Below are 16,598 nucleotides of genomic sequence, written 5' to 3'. Positions count from 1 at the left end.
GCCTGGAATGACTTGCCAGGGATGGTGGTGGAGGCTAAAACATTAGGGGTATTTAAGAGCCTCTTGGACAGGCACATGGATGAAAGAAAAATAGAGGGTTATGGGGTAGTGTGGGTTTAGTACATTTTTTAAGGATTATATGGGTCAGCACAATATGGAGGGCTGAAGGGCCAGTACTGTGCTGTAGTGTTCTATGGTTCTGTGGTTCTATGAGTGGTAGAGTCCTTGAAAGTGAGTCCATAGGTTGTGGAATCAGTTTAGCGTTGAGGTGAGTGAAGTTATCCACACTGGTTCAGGAGCCTGACGGTTGAAGGGTGATAACTTGGTAGTATGAGACCTACGGCTCCTGTACCTCCTCCCCAATGGTAGTGGCACAAAGAGAGCATGGACTGGATGCTGGGGGTCCTAGATAATGAATGCTGCTTTCTTGTGGCGGCACTCTATGCTCATTGATTGGGGGGGGGGTGTTTTCCTGTGATGGGCTGGGATATGTCCATCACTTTCTGTAGAGGTCTTCGTTCCTGGGCATTGGTGTTTCCATACCAAGCTGTGATGAAAACTCTCCAATATCCTGAGGTTGTTCTCATGTTGCACACCTCTCTCTTGAACAGATTTCCTCCAGGTGTATTCCCAGTTTTTATATGTACAGTACTGTGCAAATGTCTTAGGCATGGGTATATATGTGTGTATATAGCTGGGGTGCCTAAACCTTTGCACAGTACTGTAGTAATTTTATGTATTGCATGGTACTGCTGCCACAAAAAAAGCAAACAAATTTCATGGCATATGTGAATGACAATAAACCTGATTCTGATATGGACTGAGAGAGGGAAGGGGGCAGGGAGAGGGGAATCACGTTTGGGTAAAGGGGAAGGGAGAGGAGAGGGAATGGGAAGCACCAGAGAGACAGTCTATAATGAGCAATAAACCAATTGTTTGGAACCAAACTACCTTACCTTGTTTCTCTGGGTTGGGTGTGTCTGTACCCGCGCCACCACTTGCCCCTGGCTCTCCTTCTCTGCCGCCTGTCCCACTCCCCTCTCGCGGCACTCCACCCTCGCCATTCCCAACATCCTTTGCTCCTGTCAGATTTACAAACTCACCCTCCACTCTACATTGACAAACACAGTGCTGTGCAAGATGCTATTTTTTTTTACCCAATATCAGAACTGCAATGCCTCATCAATTAATGTTTCACTTTAATCACCAGTAATCTTGCAGCCCCTCATTTAAGAGACCTGCTTCTTTTCCATTGAGTACGAGTGAAGTTCAAGTTCCAGTTTATTGTCTTCTGACTGTATATATGTACAACCAAATAAAAAACCATTCCTCTGGACCATAGTGCACCCATAATATGAATATAACACATAGCACATAAAATATTACCACAAATAAGTTAATACAATATAATTGAAAATGCATGCACTATAGGTAAACACAGTAAGCAGCTGACTGACCTTGTGATGAAACCTCAGTGGTGGCAGTCCACTCATTAGTCTCACAGCTTGGGGGAAGAACCTGTTACTCAAAGCAACACACACAAAACGTGGGAGGAACTCAGCAGGTCAGGCAGCATCTATAGAAATGAAGAAATATTTGACATTTCAGGCCAAGACTCTTACCCAGTCTGACAGTCCTAGCCCTCGTACTCCTGTGCCTCCTTTCTGATGAGAGTGGGTCAAAGAGATTGTGGGAAGGCCGGTAGGAATCCTCAACAATGCTTCAGGCCCTTTGTGTAACAGAGCATTATAACCTTCCACAACTTCTGGATTAGTTCCTGCTACTTTCTGAAGCATCTAATGGTTCATTCGAACAATGGACTACAGTTGGACATGAATGTATCCTTGGGCTGTGAATCATCACCATCCTTATTGTTTCCTTCGTATACTGTTAGTGGAATCCTCGGGGCATACCACTTACTTTTGTTTTGTGGTAAGGCAATACGTACTCAGTCAGGCCTGTGTATTTTAAATCGTGGAACAATCTGCCAATCAAAGAAAGAAAAGTTGGCCACAGAACAACATACTGGTGCCTGCTCTATAAATCAATCTAGGTTGTTCATTTCCTGAAGGTCTTTTTTCTGATGTAGGTCACTGGTTTGAATATATTTATTTATTCATTCATTCATTCATCTAGCTATCTATTTATCTAGAGATACAATGCCCAACAAGCCCCAAGACGCACCGTCCTGCAATTCACCAATTTAACCCCAGCGTCATCACAGGACCATTTACAATGACCAATTAACCTACTAACTGATACACCTTTGGCATGTGGGAAGAAACTGGAACACTGGGGAAACCCACACGTTCATGGGGAGGATGTTAAAACTCCTTATGGACGACAGCGGAATTGAACTCCAAACTCCAGCACTCTGAGTTGTAATAATGTTGCACTGATTGCTACACTATACTGTGCCACCGCATATCAACTCAAATTCAAAGTACATTTATTATCAAAGTATTTATACATTATACAATCTCGAGATTCTTCTCCTAGCAGGCAGCCATGGAACACCTAGAAAAAAGCACCATATGTATAAAAGAAGGATATCTAACATTCAGCGTGCAGAGAATAAAAACCACATCATGCCCATAAAAAGAACCCATAAAAAATAAAAGAATAAAATAACCCATAAAAAAGCAGACTGTTGAACATCCAATGCGCAATGAAAAAAAAATCTTGGGAACAGTAACCACCAGCAAGTATTGTTTCTCAACTGAAGTCTTCAAGAGAGTCTCATAGTTCAACGCAGAGCCGAGTAAATGCTGTGGAGCAGCAATCTGAATTGGCCCCAACCACGCCTCGGGCCCCTACACCCTGACCTTTTCAATTTGGGAGTGCTGAACTTCACTGCCTCGGTCTGGCCTGTAAATCTCTGTCCAAGTAGTGGGTCTTGCCACTTGGATACCGCTGGACTTGGCCGCCTCGGTTTGGCCTATGATAACATTGTGTTCAGTAGCATCAGTACGCTCTGGGGCCTGGACCCCATGACTTCCATTTGGCCTGTGCCTGATCTTTCGTGCTTTTCCATGATCCTGGTGACAGGTCCACTGCCTTGCCTTGCCTCGGTTCTGCCACGTTGAAGTCCAAAGGGAAGTTACAGACTATTATTTGTGATGATCGTTTGCCAGAGAAAGTGTTCTTAATAAAGTATTTAGTTGCTTTCCTTGTTTCGTTAGCTACCAGCCAGAAGTCACAGAGGATCACCAGCACCTTCTTAAATTGGAACTACTTTGGCATCTCCAGCATTCACAACCTCTTGATCTGAGGTACCTCCTGTACCTAATAAAGTGGCCACTGAGTGTATGTTCGTGGTCTTCTTCTGCTGCTGTGGCCCATCCACTTCTGCACTCCACTGTTGTAACACATGGTTATTTGAGTTACTGTCGCTCTCCTGTCAGTGCAAACTAGCCTGGCCATTCTCCTCTGGCCTCTCTCATTAACAAGGCATTTTCACCCACAAAAAAACCACTCACTGGATGTTTTTTGTTTCTCACTCTATTCTCTGTAAACTCTGTAGCCTGTTGTGCGTGAAGATCCCAGGAGGTCAGCGGTTTCTGAGATACTCAAACCACCCCGTCTGGCACCAACAATCATTCCACAGTTAAAGTCACTTAGATCAGAATTCTTTCCCATTCTGATGTTTGATCTGAATAACAGCTGAACCTCTTGACCATGGCTGCATGCTTTTGTGTGCTGAGTTGCTGCCACATGATTGGCTGATTAGATATTTGCATTAATGAGCAGGAGTACAGGTGTACCAAATAAAGTAGCCACTGAGCATAGAAACCTACAGCACAGAAACTGGCCCTCTGGCCCTTCCTGACAATGCCAAATCTGCTTTGTGCCATCATCCTGCACCTGGCCCATAGCCCTCCGCTGGTGGCTTCTCCACCTGAGACTGTACCCTGATCGCCACATTAAAAGAAATACACCTTGGCTCTGGGGACAGATTGATATTAGAGATGGCAGAGTTCGGGCAACTTTCCAGGGAGAAGTAATCTGAGAAATGTTTTGAACTTGTACAGTTAAATTCCCAGTCAGTGACAAAAAAGAAAAGGACGGAATTAAAGGCTGAAGTTCCCAAAAATTTCTCAAAGTATTTGACACAATTCACATTTGGAAAATCTTTTTGGTTGAAACCTTCAAAGGAAAACTAGTAAATGGAAAAGCAAGTGGGTTAGTCACAGGGAGAAAATCCCAGGATATAAAGTGAGGTATATGAAGGATCCCATACATCACAAAGTTTAAAGTAAATTTATTATATAAGTACTTATATGTCTCCATATGCTACCTTGAGATCCATTTTCTTGCTGGCGTTCTCAGGAAAATAAAGTAATACAATAGAATCAATGAAAAACTACACACAAACAAAAGGCGACAAATTGAACAAACAAACAAATAAATGAATAATTGGGTGGTGGGGTGGAGTTACGACTCTAGGAGGCACAGGGGTCTCCTTCCCTCTGCTAGCCTGCAGGTCACCCTTGGGCAGGGCGCAGCCTGCTTAGCTCCATGATTAGGGCTTATGTGGTGGATGGTGGTACGGGCAGCTGGTGCTTATCACAAGATCTGATTATGTGATCACTGACTGTTCTATTTATTATAAATTACTATGATTGCACATTGCACATTTAGATAAAGACGTAATGTAAAGATTTTTACTCATGTATGTGAAGGACATAAGAAGTGAAGTCAATTCAATTCATGGAAAGCAACATGGGCAATCAACTTCTTATTTCTTTTTTTTGTAATTTATTTTTTTCTTGAAGTTCATCATCAAACAAACATTTCCATAAGATGTATTTCAGACATTGTACATATATATCATATAATCATAAATCACAAATCTCCACAAAGTATTTATCTGGGGTATACACTTATAGAAAAAAGTGGAAAGAAAAAACAAACAAAAGGAAAGAACTATGTACAAGTAGGGAGTGATCTTTTTTTTTACAACAGACTCATTGATTTGTGAGAATAAAATCAGGCCTATGAGGCATTATGTAGTTAAACAATTTTTCCTAGTATGAATCAAATTGTTCCAGCTTATGATTAAGAACTTCTTATTTCTAGTGAGTGGGAGGTGTGGGTATAAAGTGGGAGCACTGTTATCCAAACAGGCTTCACATGGTTAATGGTCTTTTTATTGAAATCAGTGATTATTGAAAGCAGAAGATTCAGATCTAATTGGTTTTTACTGCACTTCTCGCTATATCAGTAAATCGAAGAGCACGCCCACCCCAGATGTTCTCTCTTCTCCTCTCTCCCATCGGGCAAAGAGTGCAAAAGCCAGAAAGCACGCATGGTCAGGCTCAAGGACGGCTTCCTTCCTTTGGTTATAAGACCATTGAATGGTCCTCCTGTACTATAAAACGGTGTCTGGACCCTATAATCTACCTCGTTATGGTCTAGCACCTTACTGTCTGCCTTGCACTGCACTTTCTCTGTAACTCTTCAAAGTTCAAAGGAAATTTATTATCAGAGTGCACATTCTGTATGTCACCACAAACAATCCCGCGATTGATTTTCCTGTGGGCATACTCAGCAAATCTATAGAATAGTAACCATAACAGGATCAATGAAAGATCAACCAGAGTGCAGAAGACAACAAACTGCAAATTTAAATCAATAGCAATAAATAATGAGAACATGGAATAACAAGGTAAAGAGTCCTTAAAGTGAGATCATTTGTTTTGGGAGCATCTCAATGGACGGGCAAGTAAGTGTAGTTATCTTTTCTTGTTCAAGAGCCTGATAGTTAAGAGGAACGGTTCTTGAATCTGGTGGTGTGAGTCCTGAGGCTCTTGTACCTTCTACCTGATGGCAGCTGTGAGAAAAGAGCATGGCCTGGGCAGTGAGGATCTCTGATAATGGATGCTGCTTCCCTACGACAGCATTTCATTCAGATGTGCTCAAAGATCGGGAGGCCTTTACCTACGATGTACTGGGCTGAACCCTTTACCTTTTGTAGGATTTTCTGTTCAAAGGTGTTTCCATATCAGGCCGTGATGTAATCAATGCTCCCTTCACTGCACAGCTACAGAAGTTTGTCAAAGTTTTAGATGTCATGCCGAATCTCCACGGATGCCTAAGGAAGTAGAGGTGCTGTCTTGCTTTTTTCACAATTGCATTTACATGCTGGATCATCTAAGCGATGAATAATGCCATGATTCTCTGGGTAGCAGGAGATTAGTTTTACTTTAATCAATTTATCTTGTAGCCAAGTAACACAGGCAAAATGCTTTGTGTCATAAATCTCATTTTAATTTTTTGCCATTTTGTATTTGCATGTCAATGAGGCATACTTTATTGTTGTGTGTTTGATTATTTTGCATTTGTATGGAGGCTTTGGAGAGGGTGTAGATGAAGTTCAGCAGGAAGTTGCCTGGATTAGAGGGCACGTGCTATAAACAGCGGGTTGTTTTCTCTGGAGTGGCGGAGGCTGAGGGAGATCTGATAGAGGTTTAGAAAATTATGGGGCAGCATAACAGACAGTATGGCAACCCTGCCAAGCTGTCGTCATTCCACACCACGAGCCTCTGGAAGTTCCTCTGTATTTTCTGGCCAAGAAAGATCTCGAACTGTGCCTCACTCCTTCAGTGTCATCAAGAGGACATGGCCACAATCATCATGAGGATTGATTGGGCACGTGATGAGAAGAGAGGCTGACTCCACCATCAAGACAGCTCTTCACCAGACCCCTGAAGGGTGGAGAAAGTGCGGGAGACCAAAGACAGCTTGGCACCATACAGCGGAGGCAGTAATGGGGACCTTGAGCCACGCCCGGGAAACAATAGAGAAGATGGACAAGGACAGTCAGACATGGAGGACCTTCATGGTGTAATGGGCAATAAGCAAGATAGAGATTATCTTTTTCCCAGGCTTAAATTGCTAATACTAGAGGGCATGCATTTAAGATGAGAAGGGATGCATTCAAAGGAGGTGTGTGAGGCAAGGTTTTTACTTAGAAAGTGGTGGGTGCCAGGAATGTGCTGCATGGGGTGGTGGTGGAGGCAAATATTAGAGGGTCATTCAAACGTCTGTTAGCTAGGCAGGTTGCAACTCTGAACAAAGTCACCAAAGAGACACAGCTGGTAGATATAGGAGTCATAAAAGTCTTTACTTGGGACGCACATAAGCTGAGAAAGAGAGGGAGAAAGACAGAGACTCCCCCACCCCAACCCAACATTACAGCACATTTTTACATTAAAGAGCAAAGATAACAGAACATTTTCTATTGTTACAATGTCCTCAAAATACTTCTCATGAGTTACATGTAATTTTTCAAGTGCCTGCACACCCGCACACCCAGAATGACTGTTAATTACTGTGGTCTCTGAGTTGTATTCATGCAGTAGGGTGTAGATTGCACTCATGCATATCTCAGTCAATTGGATGTTTCCTGTTCTGAGCTGCATTTCCCACCAGAGCTGCATTTTAAATTTAATCTACAATCCATATTCAGATCTGCTTGCTGAAGGCTAACATTTGCTATATTGCATCTCAAAAATATGTCCTAACAGGCACATGGATGTGCATGACATGGAAGGATGTGGACATTGTGAAGGCAGAAGATTACTAATTTAATTACTCTGGCACTACCTTCTAGTCTGAATGTCTTGATGCTGTGCTGTACTGTGCTATGCTCTATGTTCTTTTATTTGGTACTTCATGCACCACTTAGAGATGCAGTGAACTGGATTCAGTCCTGACCCTTCCAGGGCTGTCTGGGTGGAGTTTGTGCCTACATTGACAGTATTGGTTGGTGAGCTAAAGTAAAGCATAGGGGGTAAAGAAAGACAGTAGTGAAAAGGGTTTTTGGCATGCTGGCCTTCATTGCATTGTTTTTTTTAAAATTTGCACAATTTGTCTTCTTTTGCACATCAGTTGCTTGTCAGTCCTTGGGTTTGTTCATAATTGTTGATAAATTCTATTACATTTCTTTATTTTCCTGAAAATGTCCACAAGAAAATGAATTTCAAGGTAGTATATGGGGACATACATGTACTTTGTTAATAAATTTACTTTGACTTTTATCAGTAAGGGTATTGAATTTAGAAGTTGTGGGCTTGTTATGATTATGCAAGCAAGATGTTGATGAGGTCCTACTTCAAAGTTCAAAGTACATTTATGGTCAAAGTATGGATGCAGTAGTCAACCCTAAGATCTGTCTTTCCACAGGCAGCCCATGAAACATAGAAACCCCACAGAACACAGAACCCCACAGTTCAAGAAAACATCAAACTCCCCAATGTGGAAAAAAATAACAAATTGCGCAAACGGCAAAAAAAGAGCAAAAAAAAACACAGAATATAAGACATCGGACCACAGACTGATTGAAGCAGTCTAGGAATGTTCCGTTTAGTTCAGTTCATTAACTGCAGGCTTGAAGTATTGTGTTCCATTTAGGTGAACCTGTTATAGGAAGGAAGTGAATAAACTGGAAAGAGTGTAAAAGAGAGTTTCAAGGATGTTGCCAGGATTCGAGAGACTGAGTTATAGGGAGACGTCAGGTAAGCAGTGTTTTTACTCCCTGGAACGTATGAGAACAAAGGATGATCTCATAAAAGTATATACAATTGTGAGGTGCAGAGATAGGGTAAATGTTCTTTTTTTCCATTGTTGGAGAACTGAAAGCTAAAGGATATTGTGTTAAGGTTTTATGTGAATGGTTTATTAAGAACCTAAAGCCAACATTTTTACACAGCAGGTGAGCGACAGGAGCATAGGGGTTAGTCAAAGTAAAATTATTTCCAAATTACGTATATATCACCATATATTACCTTGAGATTCATTTTCTTGCAGGCACTTACAGGAAAATAAAGAAATTCAATTGAATTTATGTACAGGGCATCGGAGTTAGGAGTTCAATTCTCTGTAAGTGGTTTGTACGTCCTTCCTGTGAGCCTGTGCATTTTCTTTGGGTGCTCCAGCTTCCTACCACAGTCCAAAGATGTACCGGTTACTAGGCTAATTAGTCATTGTAAATTGTCCTGTGATTTGGCTGGGGTAAAATAGGTGGGTTACTGCTTAGTGTGGCTTCTTGGTCCGTGCTGTATCTCAATAAACATGGAACCAGCTGTCAGAGAAAATGGATCAGGCAGAAATAACAGATACTTTTAAGAGGTTTGTGGAGACAAGAGTTTAAAGGGAAATGGGCCAGGTGCTGGGAAATGTGATTAGCTTGCACATGTTGGTCAACATGGAAAGGCATGGTCTGAAGAGCCTTTTCTCTGTGCTGTACATATCTATGCCCCTGTAACCTACAGTAGTGCGCCAAAGTCTTGGGCATATACGTATATGCACCTTAGGGTGTCTAAGACTTTTGCACAATGCAATACTATATTAATTGTATTTACTGCTCTGTGCTGCTACTGCGAAAACAAAACAAATTTCATGACACATGTGAGTGATGATAAACCTGATTCTGATATGAGTCTCTATTGTGGACTGAGAGTGGGGAGGTGGCAGGGAGAGGGGAATAATGGTTGGGGAAAGGGGAAGAGAGAGGGAAGGGAGTGGGAAACACCAGAGATATTCTGTAATGATCAATAAACCTATTGTTTGGAATCAAATGACCTTACCTGGTGTCTCAGGGCTGGGTGTATCTGCACCTGTGGTACCTCCCACCCCACCACTGTATTCCACCCTTGTCATTTCCAATATCCTTTGACCATGAGCATAAGATATTGGAGCTGAATTAGGCCATTTGGCCTATCAGGTCTGCTCCACCATTTCATCATGGCTGATCCATTTTCCCTCTCAGCCCTAATTTCCTGCCTTCTCCCCATGCCCTGAGCAGTCAAGAATCTATTAACGTCTGCCTTAAATGTACCTAAAGAGTTGGCCTCTACAGTCACGTGTGGCAATGAATTCCACAGATTCACCATTCTCTGGCTAAAGAAACTCCTCCTCATCTCTTTTCTAAAAGGACAACATTCTATTCTGAGGATGTGTCCTTTGGTTTTAGACTCTCCCACCATAGCAAACATCCTCTCCACACCCCCTCTATTGAGGCCTCTCAATGTTTGATAAGTTTCAATTAGGTCATCCCTTATTCTTCTGACTTCTAGCGAATACAAGGCCTGAGCCATTCAATCCAGGAATAGTTTTCATAAACCTCCTTTGGACCCTCTCCAGTGTCAGTACATCTTTTCTTAGATAAGGGACTCAGAACTGCTCACAGTACTGCAAGTGAGGCCTCATCGGTGTTCCACATGAACAAAGACAGGACTGTACAAAAGTCTCAGGTACCCCAGCTATTCATAGGTGCCCAAGACTTTTGAACAGTACTGTAGAAGATAGTGTCGCTTTATAATCATTCCTGAATTTGCATGGGGGATTTTGTTGACGTAACAATGCAAATTTTAAAAAGCCAACAAAGACACGCAAGCCACAGTGACTGAAACATCCTGAAATGCGGAAGCTGTATTTGTAGATTGGAGGATTATCATTTGAGAACTTCTGCTCATGAAGAAATAAAACATGTAACTTATAGACCACTCAACCCAAAATGCATGGTCTAAAAATTGTGCTCAGCAATAAAATTAGGGATAATTAAAAATAACTAGCCTGTAAAAACAAAATGCTGAAGAAATATAGCTGCTTGTGAAGATGGCAGAAATTATGCAAGTAATTTGGACTTGGACAAAATACCAGACAGGATTAATGGAGAGAATTCAGTGCAGAAATAAAAGAGTAAGACTGAGTTAAAAACATATTGAATTAAAAATTTGGTCATGTTAGTTGGAGTGGCGGTATGGTGGAGATACGTCTCTACAAAAGGAGGTGTCAGGCGCTCTTTCCCTCTGCTATCCTACAGGTCACCCTTGGGCAAGGTGTAGCACCTGCTTAGCCCCCGATCAGGGTCACATGAAGCCATGGGAGCAGGTGGCGGATGGTCGTATGAGCAGCTGGTGCATATCACAAGGCAGACAATGTCTGAAGAGTACAGATATTGGCTGGGGTCACTCATCTTGAAAAGTCACTGCCCAGAAGAAGGCGATGGCAAACCACTTTTGTAGAAAAATTTGCCCAGAACAATCATGGTCATGGAAAGATCATGATCACCTACGTCATAAGACATGATACATAAAGATGATGAATGCTAGTTGGAAGTGGGTAGCAGTGTCTTGTGTGATCCTGTCAATGTGTTCATCAAATGTTGGGATGTAGCATCTTAAAGGTTGATGAAAATATCCTGAATGACTTGTCCTCCACAGCCATCTGTGGCAATAAATTCCACAGACTCTCACCCTCTGGCTAAAGAAATTCCTCCTCTTCTCTGTTATAAGCATAAAAGAGGGCATGCATTAGAAAAAAATTAGTGGGATTGGGAAGCTTCAGAAAACCACAGAAGGCAAAAAGTTTCTTCAGGTACATAAAGTGTATAAGAGAGGCGAGAATGGATATTGGACTGCTCTTGAAAATGATGCTGGAGAGATAGTAATGGAGGATAAGGAAATGACAGTTGAACTGAGTAAGTATTTGGTATCCGTCTTCACTATGGATTACACTAGCAGTATGGTGGAAGTTCCAGCTGTTAGGGGGCATGAAGTGTGAGAAGTTACCATTACTAGGGAGAAGGCTGTTAGGAAACTGAAAGATCTGAAGGTAGATAAGTCATCTGGACCAGATGGTGTACACTCCAGGGTTCTGAAAGAGGTGGATGAAGAGATTGTGGAGGCATTAGTCATGATCTTTCAAGAATCACTATTGTGGAATGATTCTGGAAGTGGAAAGTTGCAAATGTCACTTCCACTCTTCAAGAAAGGAGAGAGGCAGGAGAAAGGATATTACGGCATAGGCCAGTTAGTCTGACTTCAGTGGCTGGGAAGATGTTGGAGTCGATTTTTAAGGATAAAGTTTCAGGGTATTTGGAGGCACATGATAAAATAGGCTGTGGTCAGCATGAGTTCCTCAAGGGAAAGTCTTGCCTGACAAATCTGTTGGAATTCTTTGAAGAAATAACAAGCAGAATAGACAAAGGAGAATCAGCTGATGTTGTGTACTAGGATTTTCAGAAGCCTTTGATAAGATGCCACATAGGAGTCTGCTTAACAAACTACGAGTGCATGATATTACAGGAAAGATTCTAGCATGACTGATTGGGAGGAGGCAAAGAGTGGGAATAAAAGGAGCCTTTTCTGACTTGGATGCTGGTGACTAGTGGCATTCCGCAGGGGTCTGCATTGGGATAGTTACTTTTAACGCTATATGTCAATAATTTAGATGATGAAATTGATTGCTTTGTTGCATAATTTGCTGGTGATATGAAGATAGGTGGAGTGGCTGGTAGTTTTGAGGAATTAGAGAGGCTACAGAAGAACAGACAGATTAAGAGAATGGACAAAGAAGTGGTAGATGGAATACAGTGCCTGTAAGTATATGGTCACGCACTTCGGTAGAATGAAAGAAAGGATTGACTATTTTTGAAATGGAGAGAAAACACAAAAAACTGAGGTGCAAAGGGAAGTCCTTGTGCAGGATTCCCTAATGGTTAACTTGTAATTTGAGTCTGTGGTGAGGAAGGCAAATGCAATGATAGCATTCATTTCAAGAGGACTCGAATATAAAAGCAAGGATGTAATGTTGAGACTTTATGACGAACTGGTGAGGCCTCACTTGGAGCACTGTGAGCAGTTTTGAGCCCCTTATCTCAGAAAGGTTGTGCTGAAACTGGAGAGTTTTCAAAGGGAGTCCAGAAAAATGATTCCAGGATTGAATAACTTGTCATATGAAGAGTGTTTGATTGCACTAGGCCTGTACTCAGTAGAATTCAGAAGAATGAGGGGTGACTTAATTGAAACCTATTGAATGGTAAAAGGCCTTAATAGAGTGGATGTAGAGAAATATTTCCCATGGTGGGAGTGTCTAAGACCAAAGGACACAGACTCAGAATAGAGCGGCGTCTTTTTAGAATGGAGATGAGGAGGAACTTCTTTAGCCAGAGAGTGGTGAATCTGTGGAATTCTTTGCCACAGGCAGCTGTGGAGGCCAAATATTTATGCATATTTAAATCAGAGGTTGATAGATTCTTGATTGGTCAGGACATGATGGGATACAGGAGGAAGGCAGGAGATTGGGGCTGAGAGGAAAAATGGATCAGCCATGATGAAATGGCGGAGCACACTCGATGGGCCAAGTGGCCTAATTCTGTTTGTATATTTCATGGTCTTGAGGTCTTATAAAGGGATGTCCATGTTTTCTGAGGCTGTGTTTTCAGATCCTACACTATTTTAAACATCCTTTCCACATCTACTCTATCTCGGCCTTTCCAGTCTCTTACCATGATTTAACCTCCAAGTGATTCTCTGTTTCATGGGTGTCTTCGATGTGTATGGATTCATTGGTGATCTGAGAAACACAGCCTGGGCTGTTAAAGACAAATCATCTCAAACTTATTGGAGTTTTTGATGAACAACTTGACTAGTTGATGAGGAACTACATTGATCTAATACGTATGGACTTCTAAAAGTTATTTGACAAGGCGCCACATAAGAGACTTGTTAATAACACTGAAGGCCACGGTTACTGTCAAATGGACAGGGAAAGGTAAAGATATTACAGATAAAATTACTTTTATCTGTCACCTGTACATTGAAACACCAAAACATACAGTGAAAGGCATCATTTGTGTCAAAGACCATGACAATCTGAGAATTGTGCTGGGGTAGCCCACAAGTATCACCACACTTCCAGTACCAGCACAACATGTCCACAACTTACTAACCCCGACCTGAATGTCTTTGGAATGTGTGAAGAAACCAGAACTCCTGGAGGAAACTCACACGTTCTCAGCGAGATCATACAAACTCCTCACAGGCAGAGGCAGGAAACTGGCTTAGTAACAATAGTGTAGCAGTTAGCACTACATTGTTATGCCTTGGGGTATCGGAGTTCAATTCCGGTCTCCTCTGTAAGAAGATTGTATGTCCTCCCCATAAGTACATGGGTTTCCTCCAGGAGCTCCTGTTTTTTTTTTCCCCACAGTCCGGAGACATAATGGTTACTAGATTAATTGATCATTGTAAATGGTCCAGTGATTAATCTAGGGTTGAATCGGTGTGTTGCTGGGCAGTGTTGCTCAGCAGGCTGGAAGAGCCTGTTCTGCACTCTATCACTAAATAGAAATAACAGGAATCAAGGAATGGCAGTTCAAACTGCAGGAACATTCACAAAGTGGAGTTTCCAAACTTTGGTACCAAATCCATTGCTTTTTGTAATAATTACTTGGACTTGTGCAAAAAGGGCATAACCTTCAAATCTGCAGATAGCACAGAACTTGGAGGCCAATCGAAATGTGTGGAGGATAGTGATTGATTACAAGAGGATGTGGACAGATGGTTGGAATGGAGAGGTTGGTGGAACGAGTATATTGGTGGAATGAGTGGATTGGTGGATGGGTGGATTGGTGAAATGATTGGATTGGTGGAATGAGTGGATTGGTGGATGGGTGGATTGGTGGAATGAGTGGATTGGTGGATGGGTAGATTGGTGGATGGGTGGATTGGTGGATGGGTGGATTGGTGGAATGAGTGGATTGGTGGATGGGTAGATTGGTGGATGGGTGGATTGGTAGGTGGGTGGATTGGTGGATGGGTGGATTGGTGGAATGACTGGATTGGTGGAATGGGTAGATTGGTGGAATCTGTGGATTGGTGGATGGGTGGATTGGTGAAATGATTGGATTGGTGGAATGAGTGGATTGGTGGATGGGTGGATTGGTAGGTGGGTGGATTGGTGGAATGGGTGGATTGGTGGATGGGTGGATTGGTGGAATGACTGGATTGGTGGATGGGTAGATTGGTAGGTGGGTGGATTGGTGGAATGGGTGGATTGGTGGATGGGTGGATTGGTGGAATGATTGGATTGGTGGAATGACTGGATTGGTGGAATGGGTAGATTGGTGGAATCTGTGGATTGGTGGATGGGTGGATTGGTGGAATGATTGGATTGGTGGAATGGGTAGATTGGTGGAATCAGTGGATTGGTGGATGGATAGATTGGTGGGTGGGTGGATTGGAGGGCCTTTGATATTTAATGCTGAGAGTGTTATATTTTTGAGCCATGGTTATACCATTAAGGATCAGCTTTCTTTGCCATGAATTTACAGGTATTTGCAATTTTTCTGTTGTATTGGTATGACACTCTATAACAAATCGAGATATACAGGATGGAAAGATGCCCTTTGCCTACATAATCTGCACCATCAAACATTAAATTTTACACAGATATTACCATGACACATTTTATTCTTGCCACACTCTCTCCAGCTAGAAACAGTAGCAACTAGCAGTTAGTGTGGTGCTATTGCAGCTCAGGACATCGGAGTTCAGAGTTCATTTCCTGTGCTGTCTGTAAGGGGTCTGTACTTTCTTCCCATAAATGTGTGGATTTCTTCCAGGTACTCCGGTCTCCTCCATAGTCCATAGACCTACCGGATAGTAGGTTAATTGGTCATTGTAAATTGTCCTGTGATTTGGCCAGGGTTAAGTAGGTGGGTTGCTGGCCCATGTGGCTGGTTGGGCTGCAAAGGTTTGTTCAACGCTGTATCTCCAAATAATTAAATAAATAAAGATTCTGCCTCTCATCTACAATTTATAGTGGCTAAATAACCCATCAACCCACATGTTTTTGGGATCTGAGAGGAAATCATTCACCTGGAAGAAACCCATGTAGCCAAAGGAAGAATATGCAATATACAGTCTACTTGTATTGAGCCAGTACAGATTTGGTGGACCAAGTGAATGCCTTCCAGGAAATAGTCATTCTGTGGCAAGGTGAATAATCTTGGGGAAACTCATTCAACTAAATTTCCTTTAAAAACCATGAATATTAACAATGTTAGGCTGACGTAGAAGTTGGTCACTGCCATTTTAATAGCAGCATTTGAGAATATATTCACATGCTGAGTGATCATGGTACCCATAGAAGATGTTATGAGGTGCACTGGGTAAGGCTTGCAGTCTCGGTGGAAAATGCTGCAATTACTTCAGTGCTTTAACAGACCTTTATGCTTACATTCATGTCTAAATCTGTCCATTTTATCCAGCCATCAGGTGTCCTGACCAGCTGTATCATGGTCTGGTATGGGAATTGTCAGGCATCTACCACAAGACCCTGCAACGGACTGTGAGGGAATCATTGGCGCCTCTCTTCCCCGCCATTCAGGACATACACCAGACATGCTGAGTTTGCAAAGCCCTCTGCTTTATCAAGGGTCCTTCCCATTTGTCCCACCCCAGGCCGCAGGCCACTTGCAATTGAACCCCTGGCACAGTATTTAGCACGACAAGATCTTGCCACTTCAGGACTGTACCAGTTCGACGACAAACCTGAAAATTACCGTGCATGGTACGCCACATTCACCAACGCTATCGACGGAGTCCAGCTCAGAGCTACCCAAGAATTGGATCTTATGGTGAAATGGCTGGGGAAAGAATCATGCGAACAGGTGAGACGCATACGCTCAGTGTACATCAACAAACCCGAGCTAGCCTTAAGCAAAGCATGGGAGAGACTTCGGGAGGGCTATGCGGCCCCCAAAATTATTGAAGCGGCGCTATACCGACGGCTGGAAAACTTTCCTA

The sequence above is a fragment of the Hypanus sabinus genome, chromosome 16, assembly GCF_030144855.1.
Source record: "Hypanus sabinus isolate sHypSab1 chromosome 16, sHypSab1.hap1, whole genome shotgun sequence".
Taxonomy (NCBI): domain Eukaryota; kingdom Metazoa; phylum Chordata; class Chondrichthyes; order Myliobatiformes; family Dasyatidae; genus Hypanus; species Hypanus sabinus.
The sequence above is the reverse complement of the archived record's forward strand: the minus strand, read 5'-3'. Positions refer to the sequence as shown.